Consider the following 19,400-nt stretch of genomic DNA (forward strand, 5'->3'; position numbering starts at 1 on the left):
AAGCACAGAGTTGAAGTTATGTGTAACAAATAATGTTCGGTTTCAGAAAGGATTGTGAACTTTATTAACGACAACATTGAAGACATCATTTTAGGTCACTCTGTAATTGCACTACAATATTTCGTTTTACTATGGCATGAAGCAAAGATATTAATAAAACCATCATATTCAGAGCTTATGTTAAAATATTATTCAAAGTAGTTTCGACATATTTTCATCGCCATACATATACTATGTCATCTCTAATAATAATAATAGGACAAGAAAGGGAAAACAGAACCATTATGAGAAGTTAGTGTCCTCGATAGTAAGGGGTCAAACAAAGCTGAAAGAGAAAGAATCAGGAAATACTTAGGTTGTATGTGCGCCACGAAAATAAAACTGAAATCTTATGAAATATCTTTATTATTCCAGTAATTGTAGGTACCAACTGATTCATTTAAGGTCTTTAAAAAAAACTACATGCTACATTAAGTGTAAAGGATAAAAATCAATCGCACTCTAAGGTACGTTTAGTATATCAAAAAGAATTCTCGGTTTGAATCTCTGAGACAAGAGGTGAATTTCTAGTATTCGTTATGGTGCCCTATTTCGAACTAGAGGAAATAATAGGAAAATATAAGTATATGATTTTAAATTATGTTATTAAACCAACGTCTGCTGTAATTAGTTTCATTTTATTTCAAAATGGATATTCTTCTACCATTAATGTTCCATGTTGCACTCCGTTTAAAATTAGAAATGAAGCTATTGCAGTTTATATATTATCATGAGTGTACACATATCACACACGTATCTATTTCCGTTTTGGCTTTTGGAATTTTGCTCGGAGAAGATTTAAATATAATTTCATTGTTGTTTTTTTCCCCAAACTCAGACACGAAAGCGAACATTAAACTTGAAAGTAATGTTTCCATCGTGTCAAAACTTACAAGTTTACAAACATAGCAATTATTGATCAGACTTAAGTTTCACTATCTTTCCTTCTTCATCTCTCTATCTTTTTGTATCACCATCTCTCTTTGGTCTCTCTTTAGATATCTCCTTTTTTCTTTCTATTTTATGTTTTGCTTTTTAAGTATTCTGTAACAGAGCACGGAGATGGAATTTCCTCACATTAAGAAGCAACATTGTGTTCAATTTCCTCTTTCTGTAGAGGCAAGTAAATAAGAACTGTGATTATTGAATTCAAAACACTAGAATCTCAACGTTTCCGACTGTTCATTAGTATTAGATAAAAGACCTCGAATGTTTGAGAGTCAGCACCATTTTATAACTAGTTTGATATTTCTAGTAATTTGATTTTTATACGGTATAATATATATATATATATATATATATATATATATATATATATGAAAAATCAAAAGGCAAGTTCACAGATAGATTCTCCAAAGATCAATCAAATAAATCAAGGGTGATTACAGATGAGTGAACATTTGCGAACAGCAGGCGCACTATGTAGGAAGACGTCAACACTTTGACAGCTCCTTCATCACACAATTCATTGCCTTGCCACTGGATCAGTCTGGTTCGGAAAAGAAAGAGTGAAGCTGACTCTATGCAAACCAGTTCGCATGAAACAAAATTCTTAGTGCGTGTACTCCATTGTCCTAAGTATGCTCAGATGGTCTTCGTCATTTTGACGGACAAACATGTGTTATAATTGAATAAAAATACTGTATATCATGTACATTTTTGTTATGTATAGATGACTAGCACTACACAGAGCCTAACAATATAACTGTATAAAATAAAAATGAAAGTGACCACATAAAAGATTGATGCAAAAATAATGTCGGTTTTTGCGTATCTGATAAAAACGACATTGTTTTTGCACCAACCTAATAATTCCTTTCAGCATTTAACGTGAAAAGGATTGTGTTCTAGTTTGGTATATGATTTTGTAATTAATCGCAGGCCGTACAGACAAAAGCAGAAACACTGCATGTATAAGAAATTCATTTTTATCTATTATAGATTTTGAATGACAAAATTCGTATTATAACGATATCATGGATTGGTTACTCCCTGAATTTTCAACTCAGATTATGTGAATATTTAAGAAACGTTGCTAAATAGAAAAGAACTGCATTTTCTACATACTGTTAACTCGGATAAAATCGGTGTACACTATTTTGGGAAACAAATATCGATAATTGCACTAAATTGAATTTGCCATCCATTTATTAGCAACTATTTACAACCTAGTCTGATTGCTGCAAATAAATTGGCAAGTATACATCTGCTATTATTACCTTCTTTTAAATCGCAGATGGTTTCGTAATATCATATTGGTCGGCGAATTAAGTTTAAAGATATTCTATAATTCAATAATTGATCAAAATAAATCAATCCTCAAGCATACATGGGGAATTCCATGGTTGTTTTACGTAGTTGGAAAAGATAAGTTTGCCTTTTGTTAGGTCAAGTCTCATAGGAATACAAATGTAGACTGTAAACTTCACGATAAGTCAATTGCACAACAACGATAATACACCGATTACCATTATATCACCACAGTTAAACGACGTTAAGGCTGTACTATAATCAGTACTATATATTAGGCACAATATAATATTCATGGTCGATGATTATTTAAGTACGCCAGACACTGTAAACTGTACGGCAACGTTCCTTCCTCTCTCCTGAAAATATTAACGTCAACATCTATATTTTGACCTAGATATAACGTCTTTGCAGCTTATGGAAAACCATTGTGCATTTCATATCTCCTAGTAACGTCATTCGTAACTCAAAGACAGATAAACAAAGCAGCACATTCAACTCGCCGATGTGAGTATAGTACCAATATAATATAAAGCTGGATTGACTAAATAACAGTTGAACAAGTTCAATTATGAAAGCACGTAAAATCTTGAGAGACAAAATAAGCTTTATATTAAGAAGATAAGCTATGTTAAATTTCTATTAGACTCTCTGTCAGGTTTACCGCTGCACTTTTTCTCAGAAACTACTTCTCTAATGTGGCTGACATAGTCTATGCATCTTTGTTAGCATTAATGTGTAGCAACGTTATTATCCTAGTGTGCGTTTGATGCATAGTAAACTATTAGTATTTTTGTTTCTCTTTTTCTCAGAAAATACTAGACCGATCTAGCTTAAATTTTGTATGGACCATTGTTATGATAAGTTGCAGCGCTATCAGTATTGTAGTATCCGTTCTGTTATTTGGAATTAATAAAGATTTATAAGAATTTGTATTTAATGCCATGAATATGTAAGATTATAATGAGAACAAATTTAACTATATTCCACCGTCTATTTTGGCATGGAAGTTTCTAAAGCAATGCGCTATAAATTTCTAAACACAATACAGTTTAAATATAATAAACATGAAAGACAAAGTGAAGTATGTAAATAATTTTGTAAATATACAGGACATATACCTATCTATTTCATAAAAATAATAAAGTAGATGCATGTGTGCCTGTCCGTGTGAAAATATTTAACCGTTAAACTCTTAAACTGTTAATCACATAACACTGAAATTAACAGGAAATAGTAATCATACACCAAGGATGTTTTATAAATAGCAAACTCTTTGTTTGACTGAACTTAGACAGAAATCGCCAAATTGAAATGCAAAATGTTCATTTTAACTTGCCCGTATTTCTATTAGTTTGCGCAAATCTAAACTAATCATAGCTAAAGGTGGTTTAATTGGACAACTTTTTATCTACTTCTCGGATTAGCTCAAGCCGTAGCGCACACGGCTGAAGCGCTGAATGCTTTGGTTTCGATTCTAGATGGTGGCACGTAAGTTATTTTTTTTGTTACTTTGGAAATAAGTACTATATATATAAGGTACAATATACTATTCAATATAGAATTGGCTCTATACTAATAATTACGAAATCTGCACGAATATGAATATATTATGTCTATTTTACGACCGACAAGGTCTGGTGTCCATCTGCTAGAGTTATACTTAAACTGACTTAGTCGACATTTGTTTATCCGTCTTTTTTATGTAAATTACTCACACAAAACACATGTTATTATGGTTCTGACGTCAACGGTGTCATTTTGCTTGCAAAGGTTCACCTTGATCCACCGACTTATCTATTATAATATAATCATATAAGACTAAGGAGGAAAATATTGACCACTTTAAGTTCTGTCTCACTACAGATAGAAAGGAAAATGAGTTTTATGCTATAAGTCAATGGGATTTTTTTACGTAGGCATCACCGATTATGAATGGATTTTACTAAGTAATGAAACCTATTTGTTACTACATCTTTCGATGTGTCTGTACTTTGTTGTATCTGATGCGTAGTTCTTTAGAAGCTTCCAATCGTCTGTGATGTCCACCATTAGAGCCACGCTGTAATTAATAATTAATTTATTGTCGCAATGACGTATTCATATTTAGGATAAATAAAAAAAATACTCACAACTCGATATTACGATGGAAACGAATTCCTTTGTGTTACATCCTAAAGCTTTTCACTGAGGTAGCGGATATGTTTACTTAATATGTTATAACTGTGTCTGGCGATATTGACAAAAATACGCCTTCCCAATTCTGCGACTCTTTTTATACGTATTCATGGCTTATCTATTTTAAATGTAAGAATAAAACAAGTTGAAGATATAAAAGTTTCACTACATGTGACTTGCAAAAACATTTGCTGAAGTAAAAAAAAATATGAATTGTGGTTTGAAGTATTTGACTTTTTCAGACTACTGTCTGTACAGATTTGGGATGTTATACTTACGGTTTTTTTCTTGTTTTTTTTTTTTTGTTTTAATTTCATTTCATCGAACTCAAAATTCTTCACGTTAAGCTTCACAATTTATGTAGAAGTGTGTATTTAATCAACGGATGTAGTTTACCTTCCGTCTTTTCAGCAATGACCGAGTATTTTGTCCCTACAAGTTCAAGAAGTCTGCTACAAAGTACTGATTATTACTTAGTACGGAATACGTCAATGCGGAGAATTCTAGTATCGACTTAAGGCTGCGTAGTTATATTTATTAGAACTGTACTTCTACTTCTTATTACTATACATCACAATGACAAGAAAGTTCTTGCGGTTTTTAACTTTTAAATTCAGATGAATATATCTCGGCTCAAACAATAAATTATTTATCGAAATAAGGAATTTCAGATTCAACATACATTTGCCAACGTAAACAAGTATATTTATGCCAGTAATGTAAAAATCATGAGTGCTGGTGACGATGAGGTCGCTGAAGGCGTTTTTGATATCGCTTAAGTTTTTGAAGAAAATTGTCGAGATGTGTGAAAAAGTGGTAGTCAGTAGGTGTGAGGTCTGAAGAGTATGGCGGATAATGCAGTCTTTCGTAGCCTAATTTGTTCAACGTTTCTAGTGTCAGTTTAGCAACGTGCAGTCGAACACTGCCGTAGAGAAGAATTAGGCATTTTATGTTGACAAATACTAGGTGTTGTTGTCGAAGTTTCTGATGCATTTCATCTATTTGTTGATAGTACAGTTGTTTCGCCTGCATTAAAAAACTGTAATGGATGAGACCGGTCGCAGACAACACAAAGAGTGAGCATTACCTTTGTTGGTGCAACTTTCGTTTCGGGACGTGTCGTTGAGCTTCCATTGAGCTTAGCCTCGCCGGTTCTCGTAAAAAAATTACTTTTCCTCGTAAGTCACAACCCGGTTCAGAAACAAATAGTTCTTGCTGCGTAATAGAAGGGGAGATAACACTTCATAATGGCGTTTCTTTTGGTTGTCGTTCAATTCGCGAGGCGTCCATTTATCAAGTTTTTTTTTTTTTAATCTTTCTATTCTTTCTCAAGTGGTTGGAATTCGTTGTATACGTTACGTTCAATTTAGAAGCAAGTTCTGGAACAGTTGTGCGTGGATCGACTAAGGCTCTGAATTTATCTTTGTAAACATCCGATCGCCGACCACTGCGTTTATCATCTTCAAAACTCGTGTTGCCGTCATGAAATTACTGAAACTACCATGGTGCTGTGCGTTTCTATGCCAAAAGCTTCGTTGATATCGTGAGTTGTTTCAGTAGTTTTTCGAACTAGCTTGAAATGAAATGAGAAGTTTGTGCGAATTTGCATTTTTTTCAACGTTCTGAAAAGAAAACATAATTGCTTTTAAACGATTATAATTAAAATCATGAGATAGAGCAATAAACACTCTATTAAATGATATATAAATTAAAGGTATTACGTCAGTTGAAATATAAATAAAAAACTCCGCAATACATTTCTTCTCAGCCTAATATTTCCACATAATATCGATATCTATCAAAATTCCACAGCAACATCTTTCATATGTAATCTATTGTTGTTAGGCATTCTATGAGCATTCATAGTGAATGGAGACCCCGCGATATTATTGTAACTCTTTTGTTAAAACTGTAAAAGTATTTGTCTAAGTAGTCTCGATAATGTAGTGTCAGAAGGATAAATGGTCATTACGATTTATCTCCAATAGTCTTATAGGTGTCTGTGTGACATGTTTCTGTTGTATAGACGACCAGCGCGAAGGAAAGCCTCACGATATTATTATACCATCTTTAGGCAAATTAAATACTCCGCTTGAATTCTTGCCAGAACAACAAGATAGTATATTTTAGTTTATGCAGTTCTCGTACGATCCAAAAGTGAGATCAATATATCTTATTTTCATTTTTTTTCAGATTGAGGCTTCAGCTATCGGGATATCCTATTTATAAAAAAGTGTGATAACCCTACGAACATTAAATTAGCGTATCTATATACTAATTTAATGTTTATAGTATGTTATCACATTCTATCCTTCTTTTCAATAAATGGGATTTCCCGATAGAATCTATATACTTATAAAACTCAAATGACCTTGTAACGATGTATGTAACCCACTTTCCGGTTTACGACATCCGGTTACGCATGCGCGCATGACATGCGCACTGAAATAGTAACGTTATTATTTCGAAATTATTATTTACCATGGGAATAGTGGGGTTTAAAATAACTTAAACGTTATACAGAAATGAACGACGTCAAAAAAGCAGACAGTATTAACAATTGTTTATTTGGATAATTAAAAAACAAAACAAAAGAACAATTGGGACGCTGAAATATTAACGTTATTATTTCGAAATTATTATTTAACATAGGAGAGTGGGGTTTAAAATAAACAAAAAACAAAAGAACAATTCGGACACTGAAATATTAACGTTATTTTTTCGAAATTATTATTTAACATGGGAAGAGTGGGGCTTAAAATAACTTAAACGTAATACAGAAATTAACGATGTAAAAAAAACCCAGATATATCAAAATTTGAATTTAACTATAATAAGTATTATGGTATCTGTTCAGTGCACATTTACCTATAAGTATGGCCAACCACTTATAATTCAGTAACTGTAATTTTTTTCAAAAATAATCAATTATAATAAACGGAACGACTCATAGAAATATATCTATATTCTTTTTCATTTTAATATACTTTCATAGAAATGTTTCTGTTATGTAACAAAAAATATTTTTTTACGTCATAAGTGTCACTCTCATACATGAATTCCATAGCTAATATAACATACTGACCCAACATGTCACGGGTAGTCTAGTAATTTATAATATGGAAACCGTTACAAATGTACGTACGTTAGTTACAAGCACTACGGTATTAATTTATAGATTACTTCATATTATGCATATATATTAACCGAGTCTGATATTGTGAAAATCTATATGCTTGTAGACATAAAAGAACGTTTAAATGCAATCGATCTGTAATACCATGATATGAGCCCCACATGATGTTCCTACCCCTACTTTGTTCCTACGTTTTAATAAATCTATAATACCCTGTCTCCACATTTAATACTCCTAAGCAATTTCTTCTCTTCACTTTTCACTTTTGCCAAACTCTTGCACTATTTCATCCCAGTTGACTTCTATTAATAACTAGTCTAGGTGCCTGGTGTTGCTCGGGTGTTTGGATGTGTGTGTTGAGCGAAAAAAAAAAGATGTAGGAGACAGGCGGGCTCGAACCCGTGACGCGAAGGTAGAGAAGAAAGTGGAGGTGTGTGTAAGGGGTTCTGGTTGAGCAAAAAAAAAAATAGGAGTATTAAGCAGGCTAGAACCCGAAACGCGCCAGATGAAAACGAGGTGAAAAAAAAAACGGTTTTACCGATGTGCCTACTGTAGTTGTGACGTGACGGACGGTCGAAATAACGCCTTTTATGCGACGTCGTGGACGCAAGGGTCGAATGACAGATCGGTGTGGAGATGGCATAGGGCAAATAAGAAAGTGTTTGTGTAAGTGTTACTTGGAAGGTTACTTGGATGTAGAATAGTTTAATATCTTCTTTGGAGATGACGCTGCGATAATAGAATCCATCTCTAATGTTAGCACATATTTAATATCTGTTAATCTTGAGGCTAAGGTTGGAGGTTTTATTAGAATAAACTTTGCTCGAGAAATTTTCTAAGAAAACAGTTGGGCTAATGTCACTTTTGCAAAAGAAAAACAGGTCAGGTTTGATTTCCTGTAATTGGATTTCAACGTCTGCAAGGTTTGAACGTAAACCCCTGATGTTGGAAGAGACCTGATAGTTGGAATCTACGCTTGAAATTAGGGTCTTCAGATAAATCTTTTAAAAATTAGTTTTTATGTGCATGGTTAAGTTAAGAAGTTTTGTGGAAAAGGCCAGCAGATTGGTTGAGAAAAGGTATGAAAAGAAAGAAAAAGAAAGAAAGTAATATTTTAGTATTGACAATGGAAAACTCGTACGTGTGTGAATATATACACATACGCATATATATCTATGTGTGCATTAGATATTGGATAGGTTTGTTCTCAGAAGAAATGAAAGAAGCCTAGGAAATTCTAGTTGACCGCACAATATTCTATCCATAGTTTACTTAATTACACAGACGTCTAAAATATAAACGTCGAACGAAAAAATATCTATTTTAAAGATCGTAAAATAAAAAGTAACAAATAGATGTCATGAGACTTTTTCAAACTTGTTTTCAGTATATTTTCAGTCGTACATTCTATGATTCTCTCCCCTCTCTCTTTCTCTCTCTCTCTCTCTCTCTTTTGATCTTCGGTACGTGGTGATTCGAGGTAAAATTGGTTGCTGGTTAAATTTCGCACATCTAAAACCGAATTTAACTCTTTTCAGCAGCATCACTCTGATTCCCAAATTGAAATGAATCGTACTCATCTTTAGGAAACACATTGCTTTTAGTGATATATGTTACTAAAAGCAAAGTGCTTCCCAAAGATGAGTACGATTCATTTCATTGACATTGATTCTAAAGCTGGGGTTGGAGACTCATATCAAATCTCTTGTAAAAATTGCTGGGAAAATAGTTGTATAATCTGCAGAACCAAAGGGCCATTTCATTCAGATGCAAATGATTTGCCTGTATAGGAACCAAACACATTTTAAGCTGAAATACTCTTGCTTAATCTGAGGTGGTGTTTCTCAGAACATACTTTTCTTTCCTTGACAGATACAAAACGGATTTCCTAATCTAGTAAACCATGCAATTCATTCTTCATTTCTACCTTTATCTCACTGAGGAGAAGTTGCTAGACTTTTTCTACTGTATTATTGTTTTCATAGACAACTGTTCGACTTGGCTTGTAATTATAATCCTCATGTTAAAACAAAAACAAAAATACATATATCTACAACCACTGTCAACAATTTCCGTTAGTGTCCCTCCTTATCTAAAATTAACTGAAACTTCCATCGTCTAGGTTTATTTCTTAGAACAATTGTAATGTATTTGGTCACGAAAACGTGTTATATATGCGTGAGTCTTTTATTACGTCTTTTTCATGAGATCTCAAATGTTTATTATGTATATGTGTGTATGTGACATACCTTAACTTGCTGTCTTTCCCTTTTCCTTTTTATGTTTACTGGCCGTATACTTTCGCCTCATGTATTTTGCTAGACCAATAATATGTCTTTTCATACGGTACTAAATAAAGAGACGTTCACTGAGAGTTTCTAAATTTGATTTTCAGAGAGAATGGACTCACACAAGAAAAAAGTGCCTCGCGTTCTTTCAGCTATTTAATTATTTAACTTTATTGCTTGAATCTAAGTTTGACATATGAACAGACGTGGCGTCCTATATTCTGTTGTTGGCAATATTCAACATTTTTTATTATATTATCGGCGGAGTGTTTTTGACTCTCTTCCACAGACAACTGCTTTGTCTTATACTACCGCAAAACAATGTGAAGTCATCGGCATCTCGACTCATATCTCTGTTTTGGCTAGTTATCTAACCTCCACTTGTGATTTAACGCATCCTTATAAAATTATATGTTTGAACGATTGTGCTAATTATATTGACATATGAGTTATACGTGACGTAATATGTCCCTGGAATGCAATATCGCAGGGTTTCTCCTCCGTTTGGTATGACTGTTGTTTTCAAGCCCAAGATAAACAAGTTCTTAGTGAGCTGTCCTTATAAATAATTAAATTCTACCCAATCTTTACTATTGCAAATCATCGCGTTATTGTCTCACTGGCTATCTGACAACCATTAATCCTTATCCTCGAGTAATTTTGGGGAATCATTGTCATGTTTTCTTAGAAAGTCAAATAATAACAGCAATTTGTTTGTTACTTGTACAGTCACAAAATTGGTCACGCAACATCCTGATTAGTTCTCATGGGTATTCTCCCCAAAATATAAAAATGACTGTTAAACCGTATGAATACTTTTCTTTTTTGGCATGCTACCAAATCTTTAATCCACTAGTTCTTAAACTGAACCAAGGTTCTAATTGAGATTTTATTGTTAATTCTTAATTAATAATAAAAAGACATTTTTATTGTTTGACTTCGCTTCAACGTTTTTTTTTTTCATAGTTCCTAGCAATTTCAGACATGCCTTTTCGGCTCTCATATTTGATGATCTCATTGATTTTGTAATTAACTTTCTTTTGTCTTAAATTTAATTAAAGAAAAGCAAGTAATTCCGTGATTTCTCTTGTTTTGTTTTTAAATCCTTTCACTGTGTTTACCGCCTCGCTTTTTCAACATTCATTAGGCGAGAGCACGTTTTAGAGAATGTGATTTTTGTATATAATACGCCTTAAAAGAATGTCCTTATTCGACACTAACTACATTTTCCAAGTACAGTCTACATTTAAAGTGATGTAATATCGAGATATATCTTATTGACGTTGAAAAGTGTCTTAAATTCTTCATGTACGATTTCTTCCTGAGTAATTTTCAATGTTGTAAAGTCGTCGTTTTTCAGTTTACTGTCTTCTTATGTTTTCCTTTAGATTTAGTACAAAAAAACTGTTTATTTCATGTATGCATGGCGAACACAGTTCATAAATATGGAAATCATCAGTTGTAATGTAGGAAGATGGCAAAGCGCCTAACCAATCAGATTGCAGAATATCGGGCGAGAATTTTCAATAGTTATTGCAATATTTTGAAATATTCCTCTTCTCTAGATACAATGAAAATGTGCATATATATATATACATATATATATGCATATATATACATATATGTACACATATATATGCATATATATACATATATATACACACATGTATATACATATATATATATATATATATATATATATATATATAACCTAAATTCGAACTCTACTACAATATATAGTGAAAAATACAAAAGGAAAGCACATATTGGAAAACACAAATCTTAATCTTATCCTCAACGCACAGAGAATATACAAAACTTTATAAAATGATATATATATATATATTAGAAACTCGAAAGAACAACGTTTTCTTTTGTTTTTTACTCTAAGACTAACTCTAAACGTGAGTGTATAAAACAAAGTAACAACTGTCTCCACCAATCTCCAAACTTACTATCACCTTACACTAACCTAGTCAGTCTTGTTCAAAAGTTATACTGGTAAAAATAACCAAAATACATGGAAACAAAAATGTAATAATGAAAAATCGTTTACTTTGTCCTGAATTGAAATATATTTCGCTTAACAATTGTTTTATTGTATTTTCTCTCTCAAAACGTAAATATTTCTTCATAATTTTTTACTCCCGATGATTTTATTTGGGCACTTTAAATGTGGTTTAAATAATTTGTTCTCTTTTGTAACGTCCCCTTATTATGATTTTTATGCTGGGTTGTTTTAATTGATCATCTTGCTATTGTATATTTAAAGATCTAAGTGATGGCACCACAAATTCGGTTTTATTATTGGTCATAAACGGTTGTAGTGTCGTAATATCAATGGAAATTAATTATGAACGAGTTCCAAGACATCTATTTTATTAGAGTTTTTTTTGGGGGGGGGTCCTGTGAAATTCAATAGAAATCACATTCTTGAATATATAAATCTTAAATAAGATTAAATATAAAATTTTAATATTTTTTAGTCTTTCGGCAGGTAACGAAGGGTAGTATCTTTTCTGATGCGAAACCTAGTATATTTTTCCTCGGTTACTGAAAGCGAAATAATTCTAGAATAAACATTTTAAAAATGTTGTTGCAATCAATGGTGCCTATTTTGAGGGTGCTCAATAACAATCACATTAAAACCCGACCTTGTGTCTTAAATTTATCTCGTTGGGAGGCAATAAATAGAGACACTGACTATAAATAGAGATGTGTTCATTTGTTACAATGTGTTCATTTAATTTTAGCAATCAATACATGAATTCATCAGCCTAAAAATATTTTTCTCAGACATCGAAGTCGACAGGTACTTAAGATGATATCCAGGGTCTTCTACAAATTGGTCAGTATAAATGTGATAAGATTTTATAAGCGATTTTGAACGCGTATTGAGTTATAAAAGAATGTTTCTCAAAAGCTCTGACTTTTAACCAAAAATGTCCAGGAAGCCGAGGCCTTCTCCTTAATAGGGAAACTGAGATAGATGAAAGGAATTAATACAGACTTGTTTTAGTTGAATGTTTCTCCAAGCTGCTGTCCAACGCAATCCTAACATTATTGCGTCCAGTGATGCTACATGCTGTTTGGTCAGTGTCTATGATGTCGATCTGTAGAACAAGACACATTAAACTGTAGTTTCCAAGATCTCTTTTTAGATGGCTAGGGAAACATGACATGCTTGGCCTCTTATCTTGAGGTAATATTAGTGGAAATTGCGAAGATTTCAACTATGAAACAAAATTTAACTCGGATTTTAAAATCCTAGCTAATCTTTGAGCCTTCAAAAGTAAAAGTATAGGATTCATAATATTATAAACAGAGATTAACATTAGATATACTTTTATACAAAAGGATTTAATTTATTTCGAAACTTTATTAAATAATTTTAAAATCAAAACAAAAATTACAGAAAAAAACTTTCTCAGTAAAGTATGTACAAATAGTATATCATAAAAAGCATCTTTAGTCTGAAATTAACAAACGCCACGTTACACGCTCTTATCTGATAGCGTACACACAGAGCCTACACACAATATTATATGCGGCTTCATTACCATATTCAATTGAATTCTTTTAGATCGAATTACAAATCTGGTGAACAAGTGCATAATTTCTCAGTTATCGCGTCTTGTAGTGGGGTCATCTAGTTCAGATGGAAATCTTAACTGTGTAATTATTTTCAATGCAAAAACCGTTTTCTGATAGCGGAGGAAGCTATTGTTGTCCTCTATTTTGTAGCATTGGAAGTTGTAAAAAATGAACCACGAACATATATTACTGTGTGTTAATATTTAGCAATTATGTTATTGTTCATGCTACTTGGTTCTTATTATGTATTGTACAGACAGTTGATTTCCTCTGTTTGTTATGATTTATAGCTTTCGTGCTATACTTGATTCGAATTTTTAGACATTTATTATCGTCACACCATGTTCTTTAAATAGAAAATATATTTGAATTTAACTTATTTCACACATAAGTTATATTGGGAATATACAGTAGGTCGAGAAAATTAACAGAATTCATAGCTACAAGATGAAAGCAGGTCGTGAGACTCATTTTCTTAATGGTTCTCCGGAAAAAATATTTTCACGGAACTACAGCAGTTAGTAAATTAGAAATAGCTGGCTAGCAGTGATCTAATTTCAACTGTCATGGTGTTCACAGCCACGCGGACGCCACCAGTTGCAGCACTTGCAAAGCAGGAGCTGAAAAAAAGGGTATAAACGGATTGATGAATAACCAAAGACAAGAACATCATTTAGCAGCTAATGCCTCAATTGTAAGTGTCCTTACATGACCAGGGATTGTAACGGACCGCGTATAATAACTTAATATGGATATTGAAAAAAAACGGAACACTACGCGAGATACAGGGAAAGGAAAACGGGGCAACCGATTCGTCGGCGGTACCTCCGTTAAATTAGCAATGGCGCAAAATAAATCACTATCATCATTGGAAGTGTTAGTAAATGACATAAAAGTGAGAACCCTCTTCGATACTGGCTGTACTGAAACGTTAATTCAGACAGTTATTTCAAGTTATGGTAGGGGCACAAGTACTATAAGAGCAGTGGATTGACAAAAGGTTGCATGCAGAGGATTTAATATTGTAACATTGCACTTATGTAGACAATTGTCAAGTATTGAGACAATTTTGCTGGAAAATTGACAAAATGTGTTGTAATCATCGTGGGGATGGATCACATTTGTCAACTAGAAGGATGGTATTATAGAGATTGGTTGGTTGTTTTTGTTTTACGGCATATAAACCCTTTTCAGGTTATTTACTGCCGAATCCAAAGATTTTGAAGATTTTTTTTTTAATAGAATATATTTGTTGTTTTCAAGTCAGTTTCTATTTAACCAATAGTTGGGACCCTAACAGGTACTACCACTCAGGGTCAGAGTGGACCTGGGAGCAATGGCAATTAAAATGTAGCTCCACACTCCCCAAAGCCCGAAAGCTGGGCCTCACTACTGGATATATTATAAGGTCATATCCATGACTAGTATTATAGAGGAAATGGTAACCTGAAGAATTGATGAGTAGATTGTGCTATAAGCATACGCCTAAACGAAACAAATAAAGAAAACGTTTAATGTGAATGGATAGACATTTGGTGGAATAAAAGTGGACTGTTGAACTAAAGTATATTCTAGAACAACCAATATTAAAGAAAACAGTTGATCGTTATTATACAAATCTTACTAAAAAGACAAAAGGTCGACTTCTATAATGAAGTTAAACAATGGTTTGTGGAAGTAATCCTAGTACTTCCGGATCAAAGGCGTCCTATACTGACGGTGATACAACTCAGGAAGGAGCAATTCTAAGTGGTTCCTTATTATAGAGAAGCAAACAAGCATATCGCGTGTCATTCACATTGATGCTCAATAAAGTGGACCTTATCAGAAGGAACACGGTTTTATATATAGGTTACGTGCTAGTTAATGAAAGAGTAGTTCCACCAGTCGAGATTTATGTCATCTTGACGAATTTCGCTTTAGGCAAAATCACCAGAGTCGTTGAAGGAAATAACAGCATTAAATTTCCAGCTCAATTTCCAAGAACAGTTATATTTACTAGGTGAAAAGACATGTCAGAGATACATAATGAAATGGGCACTCGTGAAGTGTTTTCTGCCTGTTAAAAATTGATTGGGTACTACCCAATATCCTGATCGCTTAGAAGACTAGCAACTATTTAAAACAAAAAAAAGGCGGAAAGTATTGGTTGTAAAGATGTGATGGATCGCAAGAAGGAATAGGTTCTACAAATAGTCCCGTTTCAAGGGAGATAGCATGTTCCCAAATAAGTAATTGGTGTGATGAAAGCAGCATGGCCACTGGCATGTGTGTAGAAATTATTGATTTGCTAGTTGAAGATAGAACATGATTAAGAAGGGAATGTAGTCATAATCACATCAACGTCCTTGAGCTTGAAGCTACAATAAAGAGTGTGACCCATGCATTAAAATTTGATACGAAAGATAACGAGATCTAAACTGATTTAGTTACTGCCCGTAACTGGGTTAATTTTATGATAACTAAAAGAAAAATAACCGAACACAAGGATCACCAGAATTAATTATCCTACAATGTTAATGGTTTTTAAGAGAAATTATTGATGTGTTAGACATAATGATTCGTGTAATATAATTGCCGTCTAGCAAAAATAAGGCCGAAATACTGACCAAAGTGACGAAAAGTTGGCTTACACCAGAGAGAGCGATTACGATAGCGTGCTTTGTCATACAACAAAAAGTGAAAGAATTTAACGACCTATACCATGTAGAAGTAGAGAGACTGCTTTATCTGGTGCGGGAAGTCTACACGGAGGTGACGAGCGATAGTGTGAAAAACGTGGTTAGAAACTATGATCAATGTCCGGCGATCAACTCGCCACCAAAAATACAACAAGAAGAGATTCAAGTCGTCGCCAATTAGACACAATCATTTATTGGCATCAGTCACTATAACAGAAGAATATACTTACCTATGGTAGATTGTGGTTTCGGGAGATTTAAAATTTGGAGAGATATTAGAGCAGAAACAGCGGGCATTATTTAAAGAGAATTAGAAAATATTATGTATAAGTTTCCAAACATTTTCGTTTGTCCATTTTTATTGAGGGCATACACATGAAACTTTAGTCCCATTCGAAGTAATTTCCTACGTTTGCAATGCACTTATTGTATCGCTCTAGAAAATCCCCATGAAGTTCTCTTGTGTGAGCGTTTCAATGACCCTCCTCAAAGCCTCTTTTATCTTCTCAATTTTCTAATAACAGCAGCCTTTAAAGATTTTTTTGAGCCAAGAAAATTCATAAAAGTTACAAGGAGCAAGGTTTGGACTATAGAGATAGGTCTTGATGCCTATCTTGGTTAAATAGTCTGATCTTCTCTAGACACCCTTGGGAAGAACTTCACGCAAATCTTTCGCATATTCAGTTCCTCCTGAATAATTGTGTGTACAGTTCCCACACTAACATCAAACTGTGCACTTATTGTCTCTATAGACACACTACGGACCTTATCCATGAAATTCTTTATTTTTCCAATCAACTCTGGTGCTCTGATTTCCTTACTACTGACATATCTCTCATTATCTCTCACAGACTCCCTGCATTCCGTGAATCTCTTATGCCACTCACAAACTGATGCTTGATTCATCAAGATGGTACAAAAGCAGTCTGGAGCGTTACGTATGTTTCGTTGGCATTTTTACACATTTAAAATAGAATTTTATTGCATATCGTTCTTCTAAAGTGTCCTCACATCCAGATTGGATTGTTGAAATTCACCAGCTGTAACAATCAGTGTATTCCAATAGTGTATTCCAATTCCTCCTGTAGCTGTTTATTTGAACCTGAAATAAGAAAAATTGGTCAGTCATCTGATTAGATGTATAAAAATAGCATACTGAATTATGACAATTTTAAATGCCTTTACAAAAATGTCTGCAAACGCATTTAAGGCACCTCGTATGTTTTTAAGCATGGTGATGATGGATAATGGAGCGGTGTTCTGTTCGGAGATATTCAAAAGATGTTGGACAAGTGGAATACCAATCGGAAATGGTATCGTGGAACTACGCAACTATAAAATTAATTGCCGAGACAGGAGGAATATCATCTGCAGAAGCAGCGTTCTTGTCATATATCGTATATATGACACTTAAATCTAGGAAACGAGTAAACACAGAGTGATCATTAAGTTCTAGTGGCGGCAGCATGGAGTTACAGAATTTGCAAATTGATTTGCATAACTAATTATTTTTAGTAAAGTTGTTAAACTTAAGGATTCTTATTCATTACTTGAAATTATTTATTTATTATATTCGTTCAGCTATTTTTGACTTCTTTTTTTTTTCATTATATCGCAATTTCTATTCAAGCTGTGCGAGTTTGAGACTCATCTTAACCTATTTCCATTGCATAAATATTTCAAGAGAGCCATAAAAATGCCAGTGTAAGTCTTCGTATTTACCAAAAATAATCCATTGTTAACCGACGTAGAAGAATCGTCTTGGTCTACAAATCCCTTTCCAACGTATCGATGCGAATAGCCATTCTTATAATATCGCTTTCTTTCTATCTCTTCCTTTACTTCTCTCTCTCTTTCTCTCTCTCTCTCTCTTTCTCTAACTGCACTACTTCTTTCTTCTTCTTTCTCTGTATTGTCTTTTCTCTATTCTTATGTTTTCAGTATATATTTCCCGGAGGTAGCACATTAAACGTTCAGTCAAATTATAGTAAATCCATACCCATTTCCTTACTTCTTGTTGCCTCTATCTCTCGCTCTCGCTGTGTATACATGTCATTAGTAGTTTCCCCAGCCAACTTATTTTTCATACTATATCTAACAAATAAAATAATGTTGTTTTATTACTTCGGAAATTATAGAGAAATAACTGATCAATGCGGATTTATGTCTAAAGATATTTTTTAAAGTTCCAATTTTTCTTGCATAAAAGACAGATATATTGTCTGACTAGATTGGTGTTCGGGTGAAATGTTGCCTGCAAAATTATTGTAAACTTTGAAAACTGTGCTCAATAAAGTGGACTTTATCAGGAAGAACATAGTTTCGTATATAGGTTACATACTGGTTGATGAAAAAGGAGTCCCAGCAGTGGAACTTTTACGTCATTTTTATAAATTTTGCTTAAGGATAAAATCATCAGAGTCGTTGAACCTAACACCTGACATCATTTCCTAATGCGAGATTTTAGAAAAACATGAGTGATTTTTTTTTCTTTTACAACTTATTTTTATTCCTACGAATACAAAATTGAACACAGAAAATAGCAATAATTTTCACTCTATTATAAGTATCTCCTCACACATCTCTCAGATTCTCTGGATTATTTCATGAATAGTTATAATTACTATTAAAGCTAGCGTGTATTATTTTTAATTTCTACTTTTCCCTACATCCTACACAAGATTATAAAATAAGTAACGTACACTCTTTCCAGTTTACTTACATTCTATATGGCGGAATAAGTTAATACCGTTATCATTTATTACCGCAGTGTCGACTATTTATTCATAATACATTTAAACAGGTCCATAATGAAGGACTAGATTAACCGCTAGCTTACATAGTATTTACAATAGTGTCTTATCTAAATATGAATGGCATTTTTATGTAACCGTCTTTACAGTCGATTTTAAAGAGAGGTCACTTTCATCAACTGTTTTCCTTTACTAAAGTCGCTCATAAAATTTTCAGGGCTGTTTCAATTACTCATAAATAACTCGACAACATATTTAAAAATTTACATCTATTAATATATTAGCAGGTAGACCCGACGTTGCCCTGTATTGAATGAGGATCAACGATTGCTCCATATTTCCAATACTTTTATTTTCATCGAAATCGGGGAAATCGCACATTTCTCAAGCATATCCATTGATTAACCGCTCAAGTTGCGCGGTGAACCAAAAGGAAGCTTAATATGTCTCTCACAGTGATTAATCTACAGTAACTTATAGC

The sequence above is a fragment of the Euprymna scolopes genome, chromosome 13, assembly GCF_053919585.1.
Source record: "Euprymna scolopes isolate OS-2025 chromosome 13, ASM5391958v1, whole genome shotgun sequence".
In the NCBI taxonomy this organism is placed as follows: domain Eukaryota; kingdom Metazoa; phylum Mollusca; class Cephalopoda; order Sepiida; family Sepiolidae; genus Euprymna; species Euprymna scolopes.